The sequence below is a fragment of the Mixophyes fleayi genome, chromosome 12, assembly GCF_038048845.1.
Source record: "Mixophyes fleayi isolate aMixFle1 chromosome 12, aMixFle1.hap1, whole genome shotgun sequence".
NCBI lineage: Eukaryota > Metazoa > Chordata > Amphibia > Anura > Limnodynastidae > Mixophyes > Mixophyes fleayi.
In genome coordinates this window covers 2,839,835-2,858,877 of record NC_134413.1, presented here as the reverse complement: position 1 = coordinate 2,858,877, position 19,043 = coordinate 2,839,835, and the positions used below count along the sequence as shown (strand labels likewise).

The following is a 19,043-nucleotide window of genomic DNA, read 5'->3' as shown; positions in this document are numbered from 1 at the left end:
ATGCACAGCGTGGTTTATAGTCATTTGCAATGAGAATTTTACACCCACAGAGAGGAAGAGGGGACTTTTTTTTTTTTTGTTAGAGGCTCACATTACACGTGAGTGGCAAGAGGTGTAGTAAATAAAGCAACCAGCGATATTTTGTTATTTAGAATTTAAGGTTTTTCTTTTCCTGTGGTTAATAGAAGGTGAAATTCAGGAAACTGCTGATTATGGAATAGAATGAGCAGATTGTGTCCCTGCTTTATATCTAGGCAACCATTGTAGAGCCAGTGAAACACGGCGGGGGGTCGATTGAACCCAAGCAGGCGACGTGCGGCGACTGCACTCTCCGCTCCGGTCATCATTCATTGTGTCCTGGAATATTTATATTACATGGGGGAAAGGCCATTCTGGCACTGAATTAACAGCCCTAATATATAGTACCAGCAAATGCAGCATTGCCGGTGGAATTGCATGTTTAATAGTAGTGACTGGTGCTGCTGTGTAATGAATTGGGGTTACTGACTGTTGTTTCGTCTGCACTCCCGGAAGGACCAGCTGTTCAGAAGAAGAGGTGAGAGAACGGACTGATGTCTGGTCCAACAGTGGTTCCCAATCTATATACGGAACCATAATAAAGCACATAATTCACTGAGGATCCCGACCTGTCCATTAGGTCTGTTTATGACCCTCCATATTTTCAAACCATTAATTATCATTTCTTATTGCATTGATAAGAAATTAATTAGCGTAGTAATTTAACAAAATTGTTGAGCCAGGAAAGCGACTGCAATAGGACCTGTCCCTGAGAAGAGTCTATAATAAAGTGATCACAATCGCTTCCAGGTTCTGTCCTGGCTTTAGCGCTGCGCAGGCTCAGAGTACAATTAGCGGCAGGGGAAAGGGGAGGAGCACAAAGTCTGCCGCGGAGGGATCCGAAGGTCCCTCATCCCATAAGATGGAACAGCTAACGCCATCTTCAAATGGCGTTAGCCATAGACGTCAAGCTGGATAAATTGGTCTAGACCGCAGTCCCCATTCAGAATTATGGTGACTGCTGTATTCTGTGATAGTTAGCCAAATGCTGGAGATATCTTTGATTATATCCTGTGTTAAACTTTTGTTAAATAGCCAGGACACTAAAGTATGCCTAAACCATGCAGAAACAGTCATTTCCCCATGGTTTAATCTTTGATAAATAGGCCCCATATCTCATCTTCATCCAAAGCCGTGCTACCAGTTTCTGGCATCTTAACTAAATATATATATTGCATATTTTTTTATTTTTTTGCGTAGTAAAAGTAACTACCAGCATTAATTTGTCTTTTATGCCCATTGTGAGTCATTGTCTACTTCTGTGGAAAGGCGGAGAAAAAAAGCTCAGCAAAATGAGGCACAGAACTTTCCACACGTTGTCTCTTGATGAGCCATCAGGGGTGGTGACAAGAATCTTCAGGAGTGAAGAAGCGGTGGATTGTCTGCAAGTTATCAGTGGCGGGATGATTGGTGATGAATGTTTTATTTGTACCTGCAAATTTATGCCCGCTAATACATTTTTATCCGCCATTACACATTTTAAGTTTGCAGAACCCCGGGCACCCTTTGGTGGAACGTTGGGGTTTCGAGGAACCGAGTATAAGAAACACTGTGGTTTAAAAGTAATTTCTGCAAGTTGAACCCATTGTTAAGGTTCTTGCTCATATATACAGTATGTGACAAAGCAATAGAATCTTCATGAAACAAACAGTATCATCTTTGGTAGGACAGTTCCGAGTTTCCATGTGGACAATTGGAATGGCCTAGAGGATTGTGAACATAACCATTGCAGATCTGGCCCAGTGGATCAAAGTAGAGGCTAATGAGATTTTTAAATGAGGAATGTTGGGTATTATGAAGCGAAAAGTAATCTTTTCCTCTCTTTCCTAAATGTTTGTTCTGGTTCCAATGAGTGTTTTAAGAGTTTTAGCTCTATTCTAAAAACTTGCTGATGGTTGGGAACGATTGCTCGGATGGCCATACATGTTGCAATGTCTGAACAATTTGGTAAGAAGCAACCATAAAGGTTGGGAAGATCAGCACTGTTTATTGTTTGGCCCCATTAATTGCGTCTTACTCCTTCTTTATAACACAACAAATGTAAGTTCACGTGGTCTGTTTTTCCCCGTCATTTCTACCAGTTTTTATTTGTGTGTTCTCCGCCTTGTCCAGCGAGATGGAATATGCCTGGAACTCTTATAACAAATTATAACAATATTAAAAACTAATCTAGGTTAAAATCTTCTCCCTCTAACCTCAAAGTATATTGTTTACCAAGCTGATTATTTTCCTCTGTGTTCAGCTGGAATGAATCACTGCTCTCCTCAGACATCTATGATTTGCAATTATTTTCTTTTTCTTTTTTACGGTTTCATTTTGAAATCATAAATATTCAATTTCCCTGAGATTGTCTGAGCTTGAAAACAACGGCACGGAGTGATCTGTGGACGTACAAATTAAGAGGAACAATGGCAGTGCAAATGGGGGAGGCTGCCGCACTTATGACTTGAAATGAAAGTCGCATCACGCGGAAAGAGACGAAAGGCAATCAGAATTAATAAGGCGGCCAATGGTAATGAAATTCCTTAAAGAACTCAGTTCATTTCACAAACCTTCAAAGTGTAATCATTACCGCGATGACCCCCCCCCCCCCCCCCCTCCTAGTTTGTGTTTGGAATAAAAGTGATTTTTTTGCAATGTTCCTCTCGCCCGTGCCTCATTAAACTCTCTTCTGGGAGGTGGGCGTGAAAGGGATACATTGTACAAGTCTGTTATAAATCAAATTTAAAGGTGTAGGACTCCTATACCATTTACTTATTTCCCTTTACCCAATTACTAAGGAGTCAGTATAAGGAAAGTTATGTGGATGACATTCAGTTCACAGTATTTATTGCAGAGCGGGTCACATGATTTGTGAAGCGTTATGTATCGGTCTAGTTGAGCATAAATATATATTTGATACATTGGCACCGTGATGTATTGTTCAGACTGTATTGGAAGGATAATGTTGGTAGGACATTGTTATTGTAGCCTGCTACATTTTTTCATTTTAACACAGCTTTGGTAAATCCCAAAATCCTGTCAGTACTAAGCCTAGTCTGTCAATGTAGGGTGCAGAAGAACAGGACATAGTGTTACACAAAGGATAAGAAGGATCCTTCCCTACGTATACGCTCCAAGGTTTTCACTGCACCTTGACCCCAAAACCTAGTCTGACCCTCCACCCCCCAATAAAACCCCAGTTATTAGCGAACACCCAAACTGTAAAAATACCCCAAAATCTAAGCCCTAGCCCTAAACCATAAGGGAATCTCAGTGCCAACCCTAATATTATTTGAAAATGATGGGCACATACAAGGAGTAATGTGACTGTTTCCTGCGTAGTGGAAATACCTCTCAGGTGTTCAGTGAGGGTCATGTCATGTTTCATGCAACACTTTTGATTGGAAGAGGAAGGAGAACTGTTAGCTGTTTGCTGAATGCCTTGTTAGGCCGGTAGCCCCTCTAAATACAGGAAGAGGAAGAGTGAGCCAGGCTGCTGCTCCATCTACAGTTATGCAAATAATTCTACATTTCTGTTGTTTTTTATTCATGTTTCATATGCAGCTGTACATCCTGAGGTAAGGTAATAGATGTTTGTGTCGCAAATACCAGCTGGCAAAAAAAAATTCCAAAATCATTTTAACTATTGCTACTTTTTAACCACACCAAATACCCTTGTCATTATCATTTTCTCCACAGTGCCTTCTAACAGAGTAAGGGACAGGATCTATTGTTAAACACTGTGTCCTTCATATGGCTAATTCCCATCATTTCATAGTTTGTATATTGACCATGTTCTGGAACTAGGCAAAGATGCATAAGGCAGTGAATTCTTAGTTTATAGTAGCTATAAAAACTGTTTACACTACATACTGATCCTGGGACATATACATGTGTCAAATTAAGCAAAATTGAGGCTGGTTGCATGCCAAATTATTAAACATGGGTCCAATTGATTTAATTTCACATGCTGATTATGGAGAAAGGGTGGCCTAGAGTGTTCACTCGTTGCTCGGCTTTCAATATTACAAGTACCTAGCCTTTGTCCAGACAGGGCCTCAACATTCCAGGATCCAGACAAGAAGCAACTGAACTTAAAACACCAGCAGCCACATGTGGTGAAAGCTGAAAGACCAGGTAGGAGAGAGCAGGACAGTCTGCCAAGTGTCCTGATTCTGGTGGGACAGTCCCAATTTTGGGTGACAATAGTATATGCAATATTGTATTGGGGTTGGAGTGAGACCTAGCTCAGGGGACATGGAATGGAAACCCCCCCTCTAGAAATCCTGTGTACACCCCTGAATAATAAATGCAGAATTCTTTTACATTTATTTTCAAAAGTGTGAGGTGCTGGGAAGAGGATATTGGGGGGATTAGGGGCGGAAGATTTACTTAGGGCGTCTAGAAACATTGCACTAGCCCTATAACTGCTGAGATAACAAGGGTTTAATTTGGATCTTCTTCTTCATCATCATCATCATTCCAGATTCCGCAGAGTCTGACAATCATCTTACAGATATGACTTACAGGAATATAATAAACATAATAACAGACACAGAAATACAATTAATCCTAATAACACGTACATGGATGGCAGCTGTCACGGATAACGGTCTGAGTTCCAGGTGTGAGAGTGATTCAGCTTAAGACATGACATCAGGGTGGTACGAGGTAGACGTAGGACAACAGTTGTGATACATTTTTACCACAAAGGATTTGAATAAAATCCTAATATGTAACAAGCGATCAGATTTTTACGCCGTCACCATTAATCCGTACACATCGTCCGCAGCCAGGGAAATGGTGAAAGTTACACACAGTATAATCTAATTTCCAAGATCTCATTTGGCTGAAGAGAGAGAGTAAAACACTTGTGTGATTTCGCTCCTTTCTCTTCAAAATCCTCATTTATGGTAAATCCTGTTTCACGGCCCTAAATGATTATTATGCTGTAGTTTGCAGATCCGCCTCGGTTAATGATTTTTGAGGTGAGTTCGGTGCCTGGTTGGGTTGCGGACGGCGACAGCTCACGTGAGTTTAATGAGAATCCCAGCATGGCCCAATGACACCGAGGAGGGGGGGACATAAATTAGAGACCCAGGTCCTGGCTGAGAATATGCATAAAGACACTTAATGGAGTCTGGAATACAAAATTAATCACTTGTAATGATTGGGGTTTGCGAGAATATTTGATGTAATCTCATTTATAAATATTTTCAGCTGAATGATAAATGAACCCAAAGAAAGTCAGTTAACAAAGGCTGAATTTAATATGAGAGCGAGGTGCTCAGGGCAAGAGGAGAAGGAAAAGCCGCTTATAGATTCTTATCTGGTGATAATGCTCCATGTTGAACTCTTTCCGCTAAGTGGGGATTTTTAATGCATCTGTTTAGTGAGGCCTTTCTTATTTGCATTAATTAATCGTCCATTAATGTGCAGTATTTATAACATTAATGGAACTTTGCTGGTACAATACATTGGTATTAATGGGTGATTATTCTGGGATGTTACATACTTTCTAAAAAACGTGATGGTGAATATTTATGAAACTGCTATATGGGTAAATGAGCAAAAAGTTGCTGAACTAATAGCAAACATTCAACAATCTTCTTTTTTATTTAACTGTTAAAATTGGAAGCTACGAATGCCTGTTAGGGGTTATAGACCATGAATGGTTGCTAGGAGTTATAGACTATGAATGGTTGCTAGGAGTTATAGACTATGAATGTTTGGTAGGGGTTACAGACTATAAATGGTTGCTAGGGGTTAAAGACTATGGATGGTTGCTAGGGGTTATAGACTAGGAATGGTTGCTAGGGGTTACAGAGTATGAATGGTTGCTAGGTGTAACAGAGTATGAATGGTTGCTGGGGGTTATAGACTATGGATGTTTGCTGGGGTTATAGACTATTGATGGTTGCTAGGGGTAGCAGAGTATGAATGGTTGCTAGGGGTTATAGACTATGGATGGTTGCTAGGGGTTACAGACTATGAATGGTTCCTCTTGAGCATACTTGCCTACTCTCCCTTCTGGGAGGCTCCCAAATTTCGGGGAGTCTTCCCAAACTCCTGGTAGAGTAGGCAACCCTTCCGAAACCTAAAAAATGCAGAAATTCATAGCATTGAATATCGGGAGCGGGGCTTAATCACGTCATTAAGCCCCACCCCTGATAATTTATAGAGGGGCGTGGCTATGTCGACGCAAAGACTTTACCATGCCACCTCCTACCCCTATCACATGACCTGTCCTCACGAGGACAGAGTCACAAAATCTGCAACTATGCTCTTGAGGCAAGGCCAGGAGTATTTTACGTGTATGATTGTTACTAATAGAAGGAGTAGCTATGGGGTTAAGTAAAAAAAACTCCACCTAAACCTAAAATGTAATTTTGGGTGACGTTATTGTAGAATGTATAGTTTTTCCTAACTGGGGCCCAACACTCCTCCCTGATCCTGGAGGGCCGCCAAGGGCCAAATGGTCCAGATTGTAATGTTACTGCATGCCTCTGTCATACAAGCAGCGCTGTTCTTGTTCCGCTGCTTTGTGAATTGCTGCTTGTTTGTAACAGCGGTGAGAGAGGAGTCACTATACCATTGGGGCCCTTGGTGGCCCTGCCAAGTTGGAGGGGTGTCGGCCCACAATAAAAAAAAAACCTCTGCATTACACCTAAACTTACAAAACTCATCCTTGACTTATCCTTCAAAGTTATTGACACTGAAAAACATTCTGGGGGCTCAGTTTGGGGCGTTTTTGTGCACCTACATGTGTTTTATTTATGTAGTGCATCTGAAAAGCCACGCTTACAACGTGCGCACGGATCATTACTATGTTAGGACAGCAAGAGAATCAGTAACTGATCATGACTTATTGATCTCTGTGCTGTTGCAGAAACGAGATTTCTGCAGAGACAGAACTTTCCGCACAGAAGGGACAAGATTTCTGCAAGGACCGGGTCGACTCCTCTCGAAAGAAGGATCCCGTCCTTATTACTGTTTAGTGAATAAACTCTCCGTGTTCCTGGCTACAGACTCCTGTTACACATTCTTCTTATTTATGTCCTAAAACTTCAGAAGAAGTATTTAGAGTAAGCGCCAGCTGCCAAACGCCTGCCCATTATCTCCAAATAACGACATCATCCCGAGCAGCGGATCTCTGTTTGGAAATTGCACTTGTCACTTTGAAATAGACCTCTCGCTCCCTCCTCGCTCTCAGCCGCAGCCATGGTGATATTACATCACAGCGGCCCCAGGGTCAGTATATTACAATGACAAGACCAAGTAGCCATAGGTACTAGCTGAGTCGTTATTGGGGTGAATACTGCATTACACACTGACTGCAATGACCTACTGACTACATCAATTCTATTGTGACCAGTAAATGCAGTATTGTAGCCTATATACTGGACTGTATCTACTGCAGCTTTAAAATATGTCACCCTAAATATCCAACTGTGGCTCAGTACCACCCAACTGTACCTATGTTATACCCAGATACCCTCTCGCTCTCTCATTAGAATGTGTCACGCTTTTGGGTCTAATTTACATGTATGTATGGATCTTGCCTATTGTTCTCCCCTAAAAGTGGCTTCAAAATGTAAACATTGTATATTACTCTTACAGTTTTGAAGTGGACGGGAATAGATCGTCTTGTAGCCAGAAACATACCAGCAGCACAGGTGTATTTCAGGTGATTAGTGAGCTGATCTTGTTTGAGGGACCAGCCCACTTATGTGATTATATTATGGAGGACAGGGCTACATGTGACAGGGGCAGTGACATGATGTGAGAAGGGGAATGGAGGCAGTAGGAAGCCACAGACTGAGAGTTATATAGTGGAAGGAGCAGGGTCCCCAGCAGCACAAAGTAGTGATATGAGGCTTAGGTCACAGTGAGACAGGAAGTCGCAGACTGAGAGTTATATAGTGGAAGGAGCAGGGTCCCCAGCAGTACAGAGTAGTGATGTGAGGCTGCTGTCAAACTGATACAGGAAGCCACAGACTGAGAGTTATATAGGGGAAAGAGCAGGGTCCCCCAGCAGCATAGAGTAGTGATATGAGGTTCCTGTCACACTGATACAGGAAGCCACAGGCTGAGAGTTATATAGTGGAAGGAGCAGGGTCCCCAGCAGCACAGAGTAGTGATGTGAGGCTGCTGTCACACTGATACACCGACGCAGGAAGATTGTATTGTCAAATGTACCTCTACATGACACAAGCTTCATACAACCAAATTGTTAGTGTTGTATCACTTTTTTAAAATGTTTGTTTGCACTCTGTCATTTAGAGACCACCAGTAATGAATAAATCTGTGGTATATGGACCCTGGTGATAGCAGCAGTGTCATAATGTACCAAGAGAGTGAGGAATGAAGGACAGTGAAATATACTTATTTATTTCTCGGATTTATCATTAGCAGAATCTATGTAGAATTTCCCCTAAAACATGTGGCTCTGACATAATGGGAACTATGGAGAAAGCAGATTTTACTCAGTCCTTGCTGACATACAGATTTAATTGTTTTATTCTGTGAGCACTGAGATCCGTTAATGAAAAACAGTAAAGAAAAAGAAAAATTAAAACTCAGAGAAAGTGCCTAATGGGTTCTCAGTGTTGTGTGGGCCGTTTATCACAAGAGACCATAAAATCTGGTGAAAGGTTAGAATGTAGAATGGGGGATAATATTCAGATATTATATGCTTATAATTCATCTTTAGAAGCCCATGTAAATGCAATCTCTCAGATGAATTAAATAATTAGAATGAGACATGCAAGAGATCTTTTAGAGATTAAATTATATAGAGAGAAATTCTTCCTAATCAACACACTGATTAACTTAGAAAGGAACAAGGAGATAAATCTTGCCGCAGATTTTATCACATGTCTGCGAAATTTAATTCTGGACACAGAGTCCTCTACATTCAAAATTAACTTTAATTTACTGACAACAGGCTGTGGGAAAGTACTATGTAAATTGACCTGATGGTCTTATATTAAAAGTTGTGAGTTTGAGATGGATCTAAGTAAATTCTGTCTTTTATTCCAACCCATTCCAACACGTCGGTTCACATAGCCGAGATATTTCCATATCAACATGATTTTGTATGGTCAGAACGAAACGAAGATTAAGCAAGTACAAAAAAAAATAGAAGGGGTGGGGAGATTCGAGGGGGAGGGGGGGGCTACTCTTTCTGGACCCCCCCCCTGCCCCTGTAATTTGGGAGTCCTGTTGACATTCCGGGACAATAGGCAAGCATGACTCTGTTAATTGCTATGCGAGTGTTTAACAGACAATGGTGAGTTACCGCACCTGACACTAAGGAAGTTATTGTGACAAAAAGATAGCTTATATTTCTATGCAACACACTCGTACAACCTTGGTTTACGCTGGACAGTTAAGAAATGGTTTTGTTGGTAATACCTCTTCATTGTTTTGAACTGATACATAGTTACGCTGAAGAGGACATTCACTGAGCATAATTGCATATTAACTATACATATAATGCAGTTGTAGAGTTCTATTTTATTGCATAGTAAAACTTGGTAATACAGAGTCAATAAAATGCAAATTTTGCCCAATATACGATGCTGATAACTCAAATTGTATATTGCACTACTGTAATGATAGAGAGACAGAAGCACTGGGGAAATGATTGATGGGAGGTGTATATGTCCCAGGTTTCGGTCCTATGTGTTTAAAACCCCAAGGAGATTGCTTGTGTTTTGGGAAAGAGCTCCCCAAACAAGCTGATGCAGGGTCCCTGGGGTTATGAATGGAGAGAGAAGGGCGGGCTCATTCATTAGGCCCATATTGGGGTTTTCAACTTGCCAGACACTTTGCTGGATAATTAGGAGTTGCTCCTGTGAGGTGTAGATAAAAGGCTGTGAGTCTGTTACCTTCCTCTCTCACTGCCTGGGGTACAGGTCAGAGGTCTGCTGAGCGATACTGCCATTGTTACATGTAACTTCTGTGCTTTGTGTAAGTGGGACATTAGGTCCTTCTACCTTACAGAGGGAGTTCTCTGATTGTGGTTGTTAGAGCCCGACAGTCTAGGGTTCGTATTAATGCTTTGTTTATTTTATTCAGCTAAATAAAACTAGCTGCGGCTACTTGTACTGAGGCCCTCTACTGGTGGGGTATTAATTTGCTGCTACATGAGAAGTTCTGCCGTTTACACCAGCAGACAGCAACCCTGACATGATCTTACGCCAATAAATAGATAGATAGATACAATGTTGAACAGATGAGGATAATATATAAAAGATAAATAGATATTAGATAGATACAATGTTGCACAGATAATGGTAATAGATAGATAAGACATATATAGATATGAGAAAGATAGATATTAAATAGATAAATATGAGATAGATAGATAAATTGATAGCTAAATAGATAGATACATAGATATGAGATATATATATATATAGATGAGAGATAGATAAATAGATAAATATGACCTAGATAGATACAATGTTGCACAGATGTTGATGGCACATAGATAAATAGATATGAGATATATGGTTACAATGTTGCGCAGATGGTGATAATAGATAGATATGAGATACATAGATATACAGGTAGATAGAAAGATAGACAGATAGATAGATACAATGTTGCGCAGATGATGAAGAGCATTGAGAACAACTGTCTATTATTTTCCCCACAGAGTATTTATATCACTTTGATATGAATGCACTCTACATCTCTCCTATGATATGTAATGTGTGACACCCCTGACGAGGGGATAATTACACACACACTTTGTATAGCTCTGGTTCCTGCCCTGTTTATCTGTTGTTTGCAGAAACCAGGACCTTCTCCCCCAGTCACAGCTGATTGGGCGCAGACTTCTCCACTCAGATTAAAGATATTGGGTCCTGAAGCAGAACCAGAATGAACGATTGAAATGATTGTTTGTGATGTGTCTGGGAAGGTTTTAGTGTTAATACCCGTCATGAAAAAGAGGTCTCACCTTGAATGAGTAATCTGCGCTCCCCATCCTAACCATGATAGATCACCATCGCGCTGGTCATCATCAGTGGGGTCTGCTCAGAATTTTAAGCCACGAGAACGCAGTGATTTGATGTTTTGACGCACAGGATTTGCTCCGCCGGCCGGAACTGAGCTCTTAAAGCTTCTTCTTCTGAAATAACATCGAGATCAAATCCTTCACTTCCCATTCAGAGGGTCTGTGTCTCCGTCTACATTAATTGGGCGATTCCCAGAACATTTTATTACACTTCTCTGGGGTTAAATCACCTCTCACTGCAAGGAACAAATTGTTTCACACAAAATGCTTTTGCAATAAATATAGACATATCAATGTGTCTTGGTTAAGAAATCCGATTGCTGGCAATGCCATATTGAAGTAAGGAATAGGTCACGGCAATAACTTAGCTGTCCTAATGCTTTAAAATTAACACGTTAATGGCAGTTAAGGAAAATGGTTCCAAACTTGTGATTTGTTTCTGTAAGTTGGGAGAAGGAGCAGCTCAGATATTAAGTGCTCAATAGATATATAACTGACCCCCCCCCCCCCCCATGAATTTCCATCTGTGCCGATTCACCCAAATTTGGACACAAAGGGGCCGATGTTGAGGCCAAATGTTGGACGTCATTGACGTTAAAAAATGTTGCACTTAAAAACAGCCTTTTTACGCCCGTACGCTGAGTAAGGGGCATCGCGGTATGTGCCCTGTTCTGCTCCAGTGGCACGTGTGCCAGGTTTACGTCATGTGTACATACAAACACACATACAAACAACCAGGGAAGCACAAGAAACGTTTGTTAACCTTTGTTTTAATATTGAAACAACCAGCACTATTAGGCTTGATATGATACGGCGGATATTTACAGGTGACCTGCAAGTAGCAGCGGGCCCTGGATGCCAGGGAATGCTGGCGCTTGTAGTTCTGCAAGTGCCAGCCTGATCTGGCAGCCATGGTTATACTGGCGCTCGTCTTTATACAACCGCCATCATATACTAACAGGGTTTGCCAGGACCTGAATGTCTTAAAAAAAAACAAAACTCTTTAATCTAATTTCTAACTCTTACTGTACCTCACACCCAAGCACCAGGGGTGTGGGACAAGCACTAATGCTTTCAGCATGGGTTGGATTTTCCTATGGAAAGTGGGGGGGCTGAATTTTTTGGGGGTCTGATTCCCCTAGGGAATTCAGCTAAGGTCAATAGACATTATGGGGCCGATTCAATTTGGCTACGTTAGTGTAGAAATAATGCTGCGCTAATTGTATTACCGTTAATACGGTAATTTTATCCCGGAATCTTGCTTGCGGCCCCTAGGGCTATGAGCAGAAATCAGCCTTAAAATGACCATACTAACAGTAATACTGCGCACTTTTACTGTAGTAACGGTAATATCGTGCAGGCCACGTTATTCCTATAATAACTCGGCCAAATTAAATTGGCCCCTATGACAGGGGGACCCGGCTATAGTGTCACCAGCCTATCATAGCTTAGTGGTGGTCTTGGCTACTTTTCGGGGGTCCCCAATTTTGTCCCCCCACTTTTGCTGATTCCAGCCTAGGCTATGAGTTGGTAGATATTTCTGGGGGTTGGGGGCACACTGTTTTTTTTAACAATTATTTTACAAATATTCATTTAATTCTTTCAAATTGACACAATTATACGCTGCTGCTGCCTCTGATGACCAGTGTGTATCTTGCACCAGTGAAGATGCAGCAGGCTCTCCTCCTAGCAGGTCTATCGGCCGGCGCTTTCGCCTTAGCAGGCTGCGCAAATTGCATGAAATCCCATTACTGTACTTGGTCTATTTGCAGCCCCCCTTCCCTCCCTCTGTCCCCTCTCTAAACATAAGGAGTCATCAGTGTAAGAGGCACCTGAGTCTACACAGCGATGTCTCCTTACGCATTTCTTGGGTGCAAGCGCAGCACCAAAATGTTCCTTTTACACAAAAAAAAGACACTTCCGCCCAACTCTACATCAGGCTCTGAGTGAGCAGAGAAACTGGCTGTGCACAATATAACAATAACTTATAAGTTATAAATGGATTAATAATAAATAATGGTTATTGGGTAGAAGTAATAAAAGTAGGGATAGCAGTTCTCCTTCCTATGTGAGAAGAACGACGGAGCCATTCAGTATAGCGCTCAGGAAAAAGAATAATTAAATTCCTTTATGTGCTTCACAACGAGAGACAAAGAACAGAGAGAGGACTCTGCGATCAGTTAGAGAAGCTTTGTGACGCTATTTGTGGAGTGAAAGTGTCTTTTACAGTTTTTTTCAGAGGTTTTTTGTTCCGCCAGATTTGGGAACAGCTCTTCAACAGGTTTTTTCCTGGATCTGTCCCCCTGGAACACATGTACAAATTCTGATGTCACAAGAATATAGCTGTGACCTTTATGCTGCGCAGACATCGCACATCCTCAAGGTAGAAAATAAAATGTTCTTATGACTCCGCAGTACAAGCCGGCTGTCAAAGTGCAGCGTTAGTCCTGATATCATGTATTGGTCCAAATCACGGACTCGTGGCATATTTCCCAGCCTGCCCCTTGCTTCCGAGTTGTCTTCTGGATTTCTATAAATCAGTCCCAATTTTCATAATTTTCCCTGCTGACAATACTTTAATAATGTACCTGTGTGTCTGCATTGTGCATCTGATCAGCAATGACGCATTCCTGATTTTTTGCTGTTTCTTTTCCTTCATTTCGTTTAATTAGCCTTTTCATTTGGATATCCTCTTCATGGAAGTGTCCCTATTTTTCAGTATTGACAGATGTTTCTGTTTCTCTGGCACCACATCTGAGTGTTATTCTGCAAAAAAAACTCTACAGATCATATATGGTTTACAAAGTAAGATTTGATTCCCCTGAAAACACACACACAGCCTTGAGCATACCCGCATACACACACAGCCTTGAGAACACCCGCATACACACACAGCCTTGAGCACACCCGCATACACACACAGCCTTGAACACACCCGCATACATACACAGCCTTGAGCACACCCGCATACATACACAGCCTTGAACACACCCGCATACATACACAGCCTTGAACACACCCGCATACATACACAGCCTTGAGCACACCCACATACACACACAGCCTTGAGCACACCCGCATACAAACACAGCTTTGAGAACACCCGCATACACTCACAGCCTTGAGAACACCCGCATACACACACAGCCTTGAGCACACCCGCATACATACACAGCCTTGAGCACACCCACATACACACACAGCCTTGAGCACACCCACATACACACACAGCCTTGAGCACACCAACATACACACATAGCCTTGAGCACACCCACATACGTACACACACACACGTATGTGCACAGCATTTCTACAGTGCATCCAAATAGTTATCACCATAAATAAGTAAATACAAATCCGTGCCATTATATGTAACCTTATAAGTCAGCTGCTTCTTCCAGGATCTAAAACTGCAACATGGGTATGAGGTAAAACAAGTAAAGAGCGCAATTGTGTAATCGTTTTATATAATATGGTCCCCAACAAGACTATTGTATATACATTTATTAAACTCAGCTCCCTTATTCCCCAGAGGTGAATTACTGAACCTGAGGGAACTGCGGAAGCCTCCTGTACCCTCGTGTAGATGGAAACAACTTGTAAATTGCTGCAGCAAAGCCCACAGAGCACTTTAATAAATGTATAAATGTATTTACAACAGTAAGATATAACAAACTGGTATATATAGTAAAACAAGGAAAGAGTGCACAGTGTAGCAGTTTATATAACGTAACCAATGAGACAATCATATGTATATATATATATATATATATATATATATATATATAAATGTGTGTATTAGAAAAAATGAATATCCCATCTTCCTGATACGAAACAAAGCTGTGTCCAGGAACAGAACTCTTCTCCCCGCCATAGTGTGTTTATTCTGGGGAGGGCCGGGATGGGCGTCTTGCAGACACCATTTAGTTTCCCCCTGGTGCACTAAGCTCATTCTACGACTTTCTCAGCCTTCCAGTGGTCGTTCTGGTCAGATTGCTGGAGATTGGTATATTAGTGACAATAAAAGAAACGCTTGTCTGAAGTACCCACCTTCTGCGTTGTCTGAGCTGACGGCCTCCCGTCTGCCGCATGGCGCTCTGGGACCAGGCAGTCATTTCCACGGCTGTTTACCGAGCCACTGGCTCCGTTTTATAGATGTGATATTTCTTCTTCTTGATAGCAGAGGATACTATAAACCTCTTCTGGAAGTCTATTTACTTTTATTATGCTCTAACCGAGCTCGCCCAAAGCAAGAAATATATTGTCAAGTTAAAACTTACTCTGATTTATGGCCTTGGAGATTTGTAACTCTTATTTGACTGATATTCTAAGGCTTCTGTTAAACTACTGAGCGACATTAGATTTTAGGGAACAGATTAGAGATGAGTCAAACTGCAGCGAAATTCCGCGCACATCGAACTGCGCTGCGGCCGAACAGTCCATTACACAAAGATGAATTCGGCTTTTGCATCGACATTCTGTTTGTAAATTCCCATTGGAGTGAACAGAGCTGGAACGGTGATGGTCAGTTTATTCTGCCGTGTGGTCAGGGTAAGGCCAAATTCTAGTCGGTGGAATGTGCAAAATTATGCAGACAAATACGGTACAAAACAAACAAAGTATCTCTGTACTTGATACATTAACTACTGGTCTCATGGAAAGAGATGTAACCTGTTTAGATGTACTTGACTAGTGTCAGAGCGCCTGTTGCGTTCATTCTATAAAACTGGTTACATATAAGTTTGCAGGAGATAAAGTGGGCGGGGCTAGAACAACCTGGAGGGAGCTGCAACATTGTATCTCACCTCTGCCATCTCCAGTGTCTATTATGCTATGTGCAATTCAAAATAAACACGTCAATGCGTCTGCATAAAGATACATCTAAGGCGCATCAAGATACACGACAATCTGGAGACACCATTCATCATCTTAAACTTAATGATGATGAAAGGTGTTTTTTGTTTCATGAATAATAAAGAATAAAATGCCCCCCCCCCCCCCCCAAGGAAAATCCAAATGCCAGCAGCAATTGTGAGGGGACAAACAGCATATTTACATACCATGTTTTAGCTGTTCTCTCTTTAGCCCCCAAAACTGGGCAGATTCTCACGCAGGATCCTATGGGGATTCCTCTCAAAGCGGACATCGATGCTTGCACACTCTCTACTCACCCGCAGGATAGACCGACATCACCCAGCTTGGCCGCACCTCTGATCTAACAATGGTACTCTCAGCAGTTATACCGACCAGTCTTCGAGAGCTCCATCCTTGAAATCACAAATGCATCAATCAATACAATAAATGGGCAGCACGGTGGCTCAGTGGTTAGCACTTCTGCCTTACAGTGCTGGGATCATGAGTTCAATTCCCGACCATGGCCTTATCTGCGTGGAGTTTGTATGTTCTCCCCGTGTTTGCGTGGGTTTCCTCCAGGTGCTCCGGTTTCCTCCCACACTCCAAAAACATACTGGTAGGTTAATTGGCTGCTGTCAAAATTGACCCTAGTCTCTCTCTCAGTCTGTATGTGTATTAGGGAATTTAGACTGTAAGCTCCTATGCGGCAGGGACTGATGTGAGTGAGTTCTCTGTACAGCGCTGCGGAATCAGTGGCGCTATATAAATAAATGATGATGATGATGATGAGTATCGGAAGGGTACCGGGTAGGAAAAATTAGAGGAGCTTCCTTACTGTAATAAACAGACATTGTGGTGAACTGACCCCAGTGCTGTGAGGCAGGGGTGCTAACCACTGAGCCACCGTGCTGCCCCTAGCATAGCCTGGTGTCATGTCATAATTCCCACTTATCCAGGAAAAACTGGGACAAGATAAGCTCAGCCCAGATTGACAATAAACATGGCCCTAAACACCCACAAATATCATCCCATGACATCCAAGCATTTCCACTTCACAATAATCCCTTCAGGGTCCATGTATTGAGACTATCCCGCTAAAAATCAGGACAGTGGGGAGGAATGTGACCTTCATTTAGCTATAATCACCATGTTTGGGGATTAATAAGCAAATTGCATATTGTGGATTATGATTCAAAAAATGCCCATTTCACATTTTAAAAAAATATATATTATATTTTATGCATAATCAATATACTATAATGTGCAATTATTATTTGTACTAGAGTCCTAAATATTTTGCTTGTTAGCTGCACAGAGGGCAGACCTTCTACCAGAGCAATTAATTTCCCTCGTTCTGCAATGCTCTGTTGTCCTAATTATAAAAATGCCTTGAAAATAATTCTGCTTCCAGGAGTGTGGTTGTTAATTAAAATTCAGGTCTTTTCCTAAAAGTGCTCAATTCCATGCCAGGGTCATTGTGTGAATGCACTGCTGGTGTTACTGTACCTGACACAGAGCTCGGGAACGCTGTCAGTGTTATGCAGAAATAAATGTAACATTTTACGGACTTTCTTATTAGTGCCGGAATAGGTGACATTTGAAAAGATGTCCTTAAAATGGCAAATAGAGTCTAAAGACGTGAGACTCAATGAGCTCAACTTATTAAAAAGTGGTGACACTCTCCCATTAGAGGACACAAAGTATCACAAGTCTTTTTCATGATAATTTCTCACAGTTTACACATCGAAGTAAATCTGCCATTGGCAGCGAATTTGTGGGCTGGATCAACGCAAAAGCAACGATTCCCTCGTAACTAGGGATGTCGCTGAGCAACGAGGTGCAAATAACTGATTGATTAATGGTTCAGCCCACAGAATCGCTGCTGTAGCTGTGTGTGGGGTGAGGGGGTCAAACTGTTTATCCATTTATATCATCTGTAAAATAATGAGGATAAAATGACTGTATATATAACTCAGACTAATGCCCGGTATAAATGTAATTTAGTACTTTCTCCTATTGGATGCAAACTGCGGCTGGAGCAGACAAACGCGCCGGGCGTTTGTAGCGAGCAGTTGCGTCGGCCTTTACGGGTTTTTTATTTCTCGCATTTGAAAAGGCAAAGAGACGTTTTATTTTGGCAGCCTTTGACTGTAAGTGCATGCTAGTGCTTGTAGTTCAGTGCCAGTGCATTCTGGTACATGTAGTTCTACAATATATGGCAGCAGTCCTTCAAAACCTGAAGCAAAAAAAAAAAAAAGCTGCTCAACTTCCCTGCTCACCAAATCCCTCAATTTTTACACGAGATCTGGTGAGCAGAGAATTCATTGGGTGAAACATTAGGTGTGATAAGTAGAATTTTGGGCATGTAAAGATGGGATATTTCCACGCGAGTAAAAGTTCCTCGTATCAGATCAGCTGATAAAGGATTACATCTACTAAACCTTCCAAAAATGAAAAGTGGAGATGTTGCTATAGGCAACATAGCAACCAATCAGATTCTAGAATGTACTAGATAAATGATAGTTGTAATCTGGTTGCTACGGGCAACATTTCCACTTTTTCTTCGTGAATGTTTGATACATTTGCCCCTAACTGTTCATTTTTTGCTTTTGGGATATTTAAGAGGTTAAAAAAAACCACAAAACTTTTTTGTTCTCCAGTTTTAGAGAAAAGTTAATAGATAGTTTCACAGTAAATGACTACAAACACAGATGAACTTATTCAGCATGAAAACCAGGAGTGTGGTTTAGTAAATACATAACGTCCTTTATCAGTTCCCTAAAATGCAGAACAAAAGCTTCTTCAGATTTTATGTGTTATTAAAACACATGAATGAAGGATTGTGACTCATTTGGATCAGGCGTCGTCTGTTTGCTTCCAATTGTCATTTCATTTATAATTGCCGCAGTCGCTCTACAAGTGTTTGTATTGCTCATTAGATATTTTAATCCTCTACTTTCCTTTGACATACAGACTGGAACCTTCCTCTCTCTGATCTATTTATACAGCGCTCAGGCTGACAGATTACACACTGGATGCAAATATGTTTTTATATCAGTTTATCATTCCGTGTGACCCTGGGAATAGACGTTTAAAGACC

At 41.4% G+C, this 19,043-nt stretch overlaps 1 long non-coding RNA gene across 2 annotated transcripts in view; it reads right to left on the bottom strand.

Annotated features, from left to right (window-relative positions):
* The window catches only part of LOC142108720 (uncharacterized), a 95,151-nt gene extending 79,505 nt beyond the window's left edge, over positions 1-15,646 (bottom strand). Inside the window, exon 1 of one of the 2 annotated variants that reach the window (XR_012680206.1) lies at positions 15,140-15,646. This is a non-coding gene — a long non-coding RNA (uncharacterized LOC142108720). Of the gene's footprint in view, positions 1-11,032; positions 11,267-15,139 lie in introns of those variants that run through there. The other variant, XR_012680205.1, reaches the window with a different exon arrangement.
* Between the last annotated feature and the right edge of the window lie 3,397 nt (positions 15,647-19,043).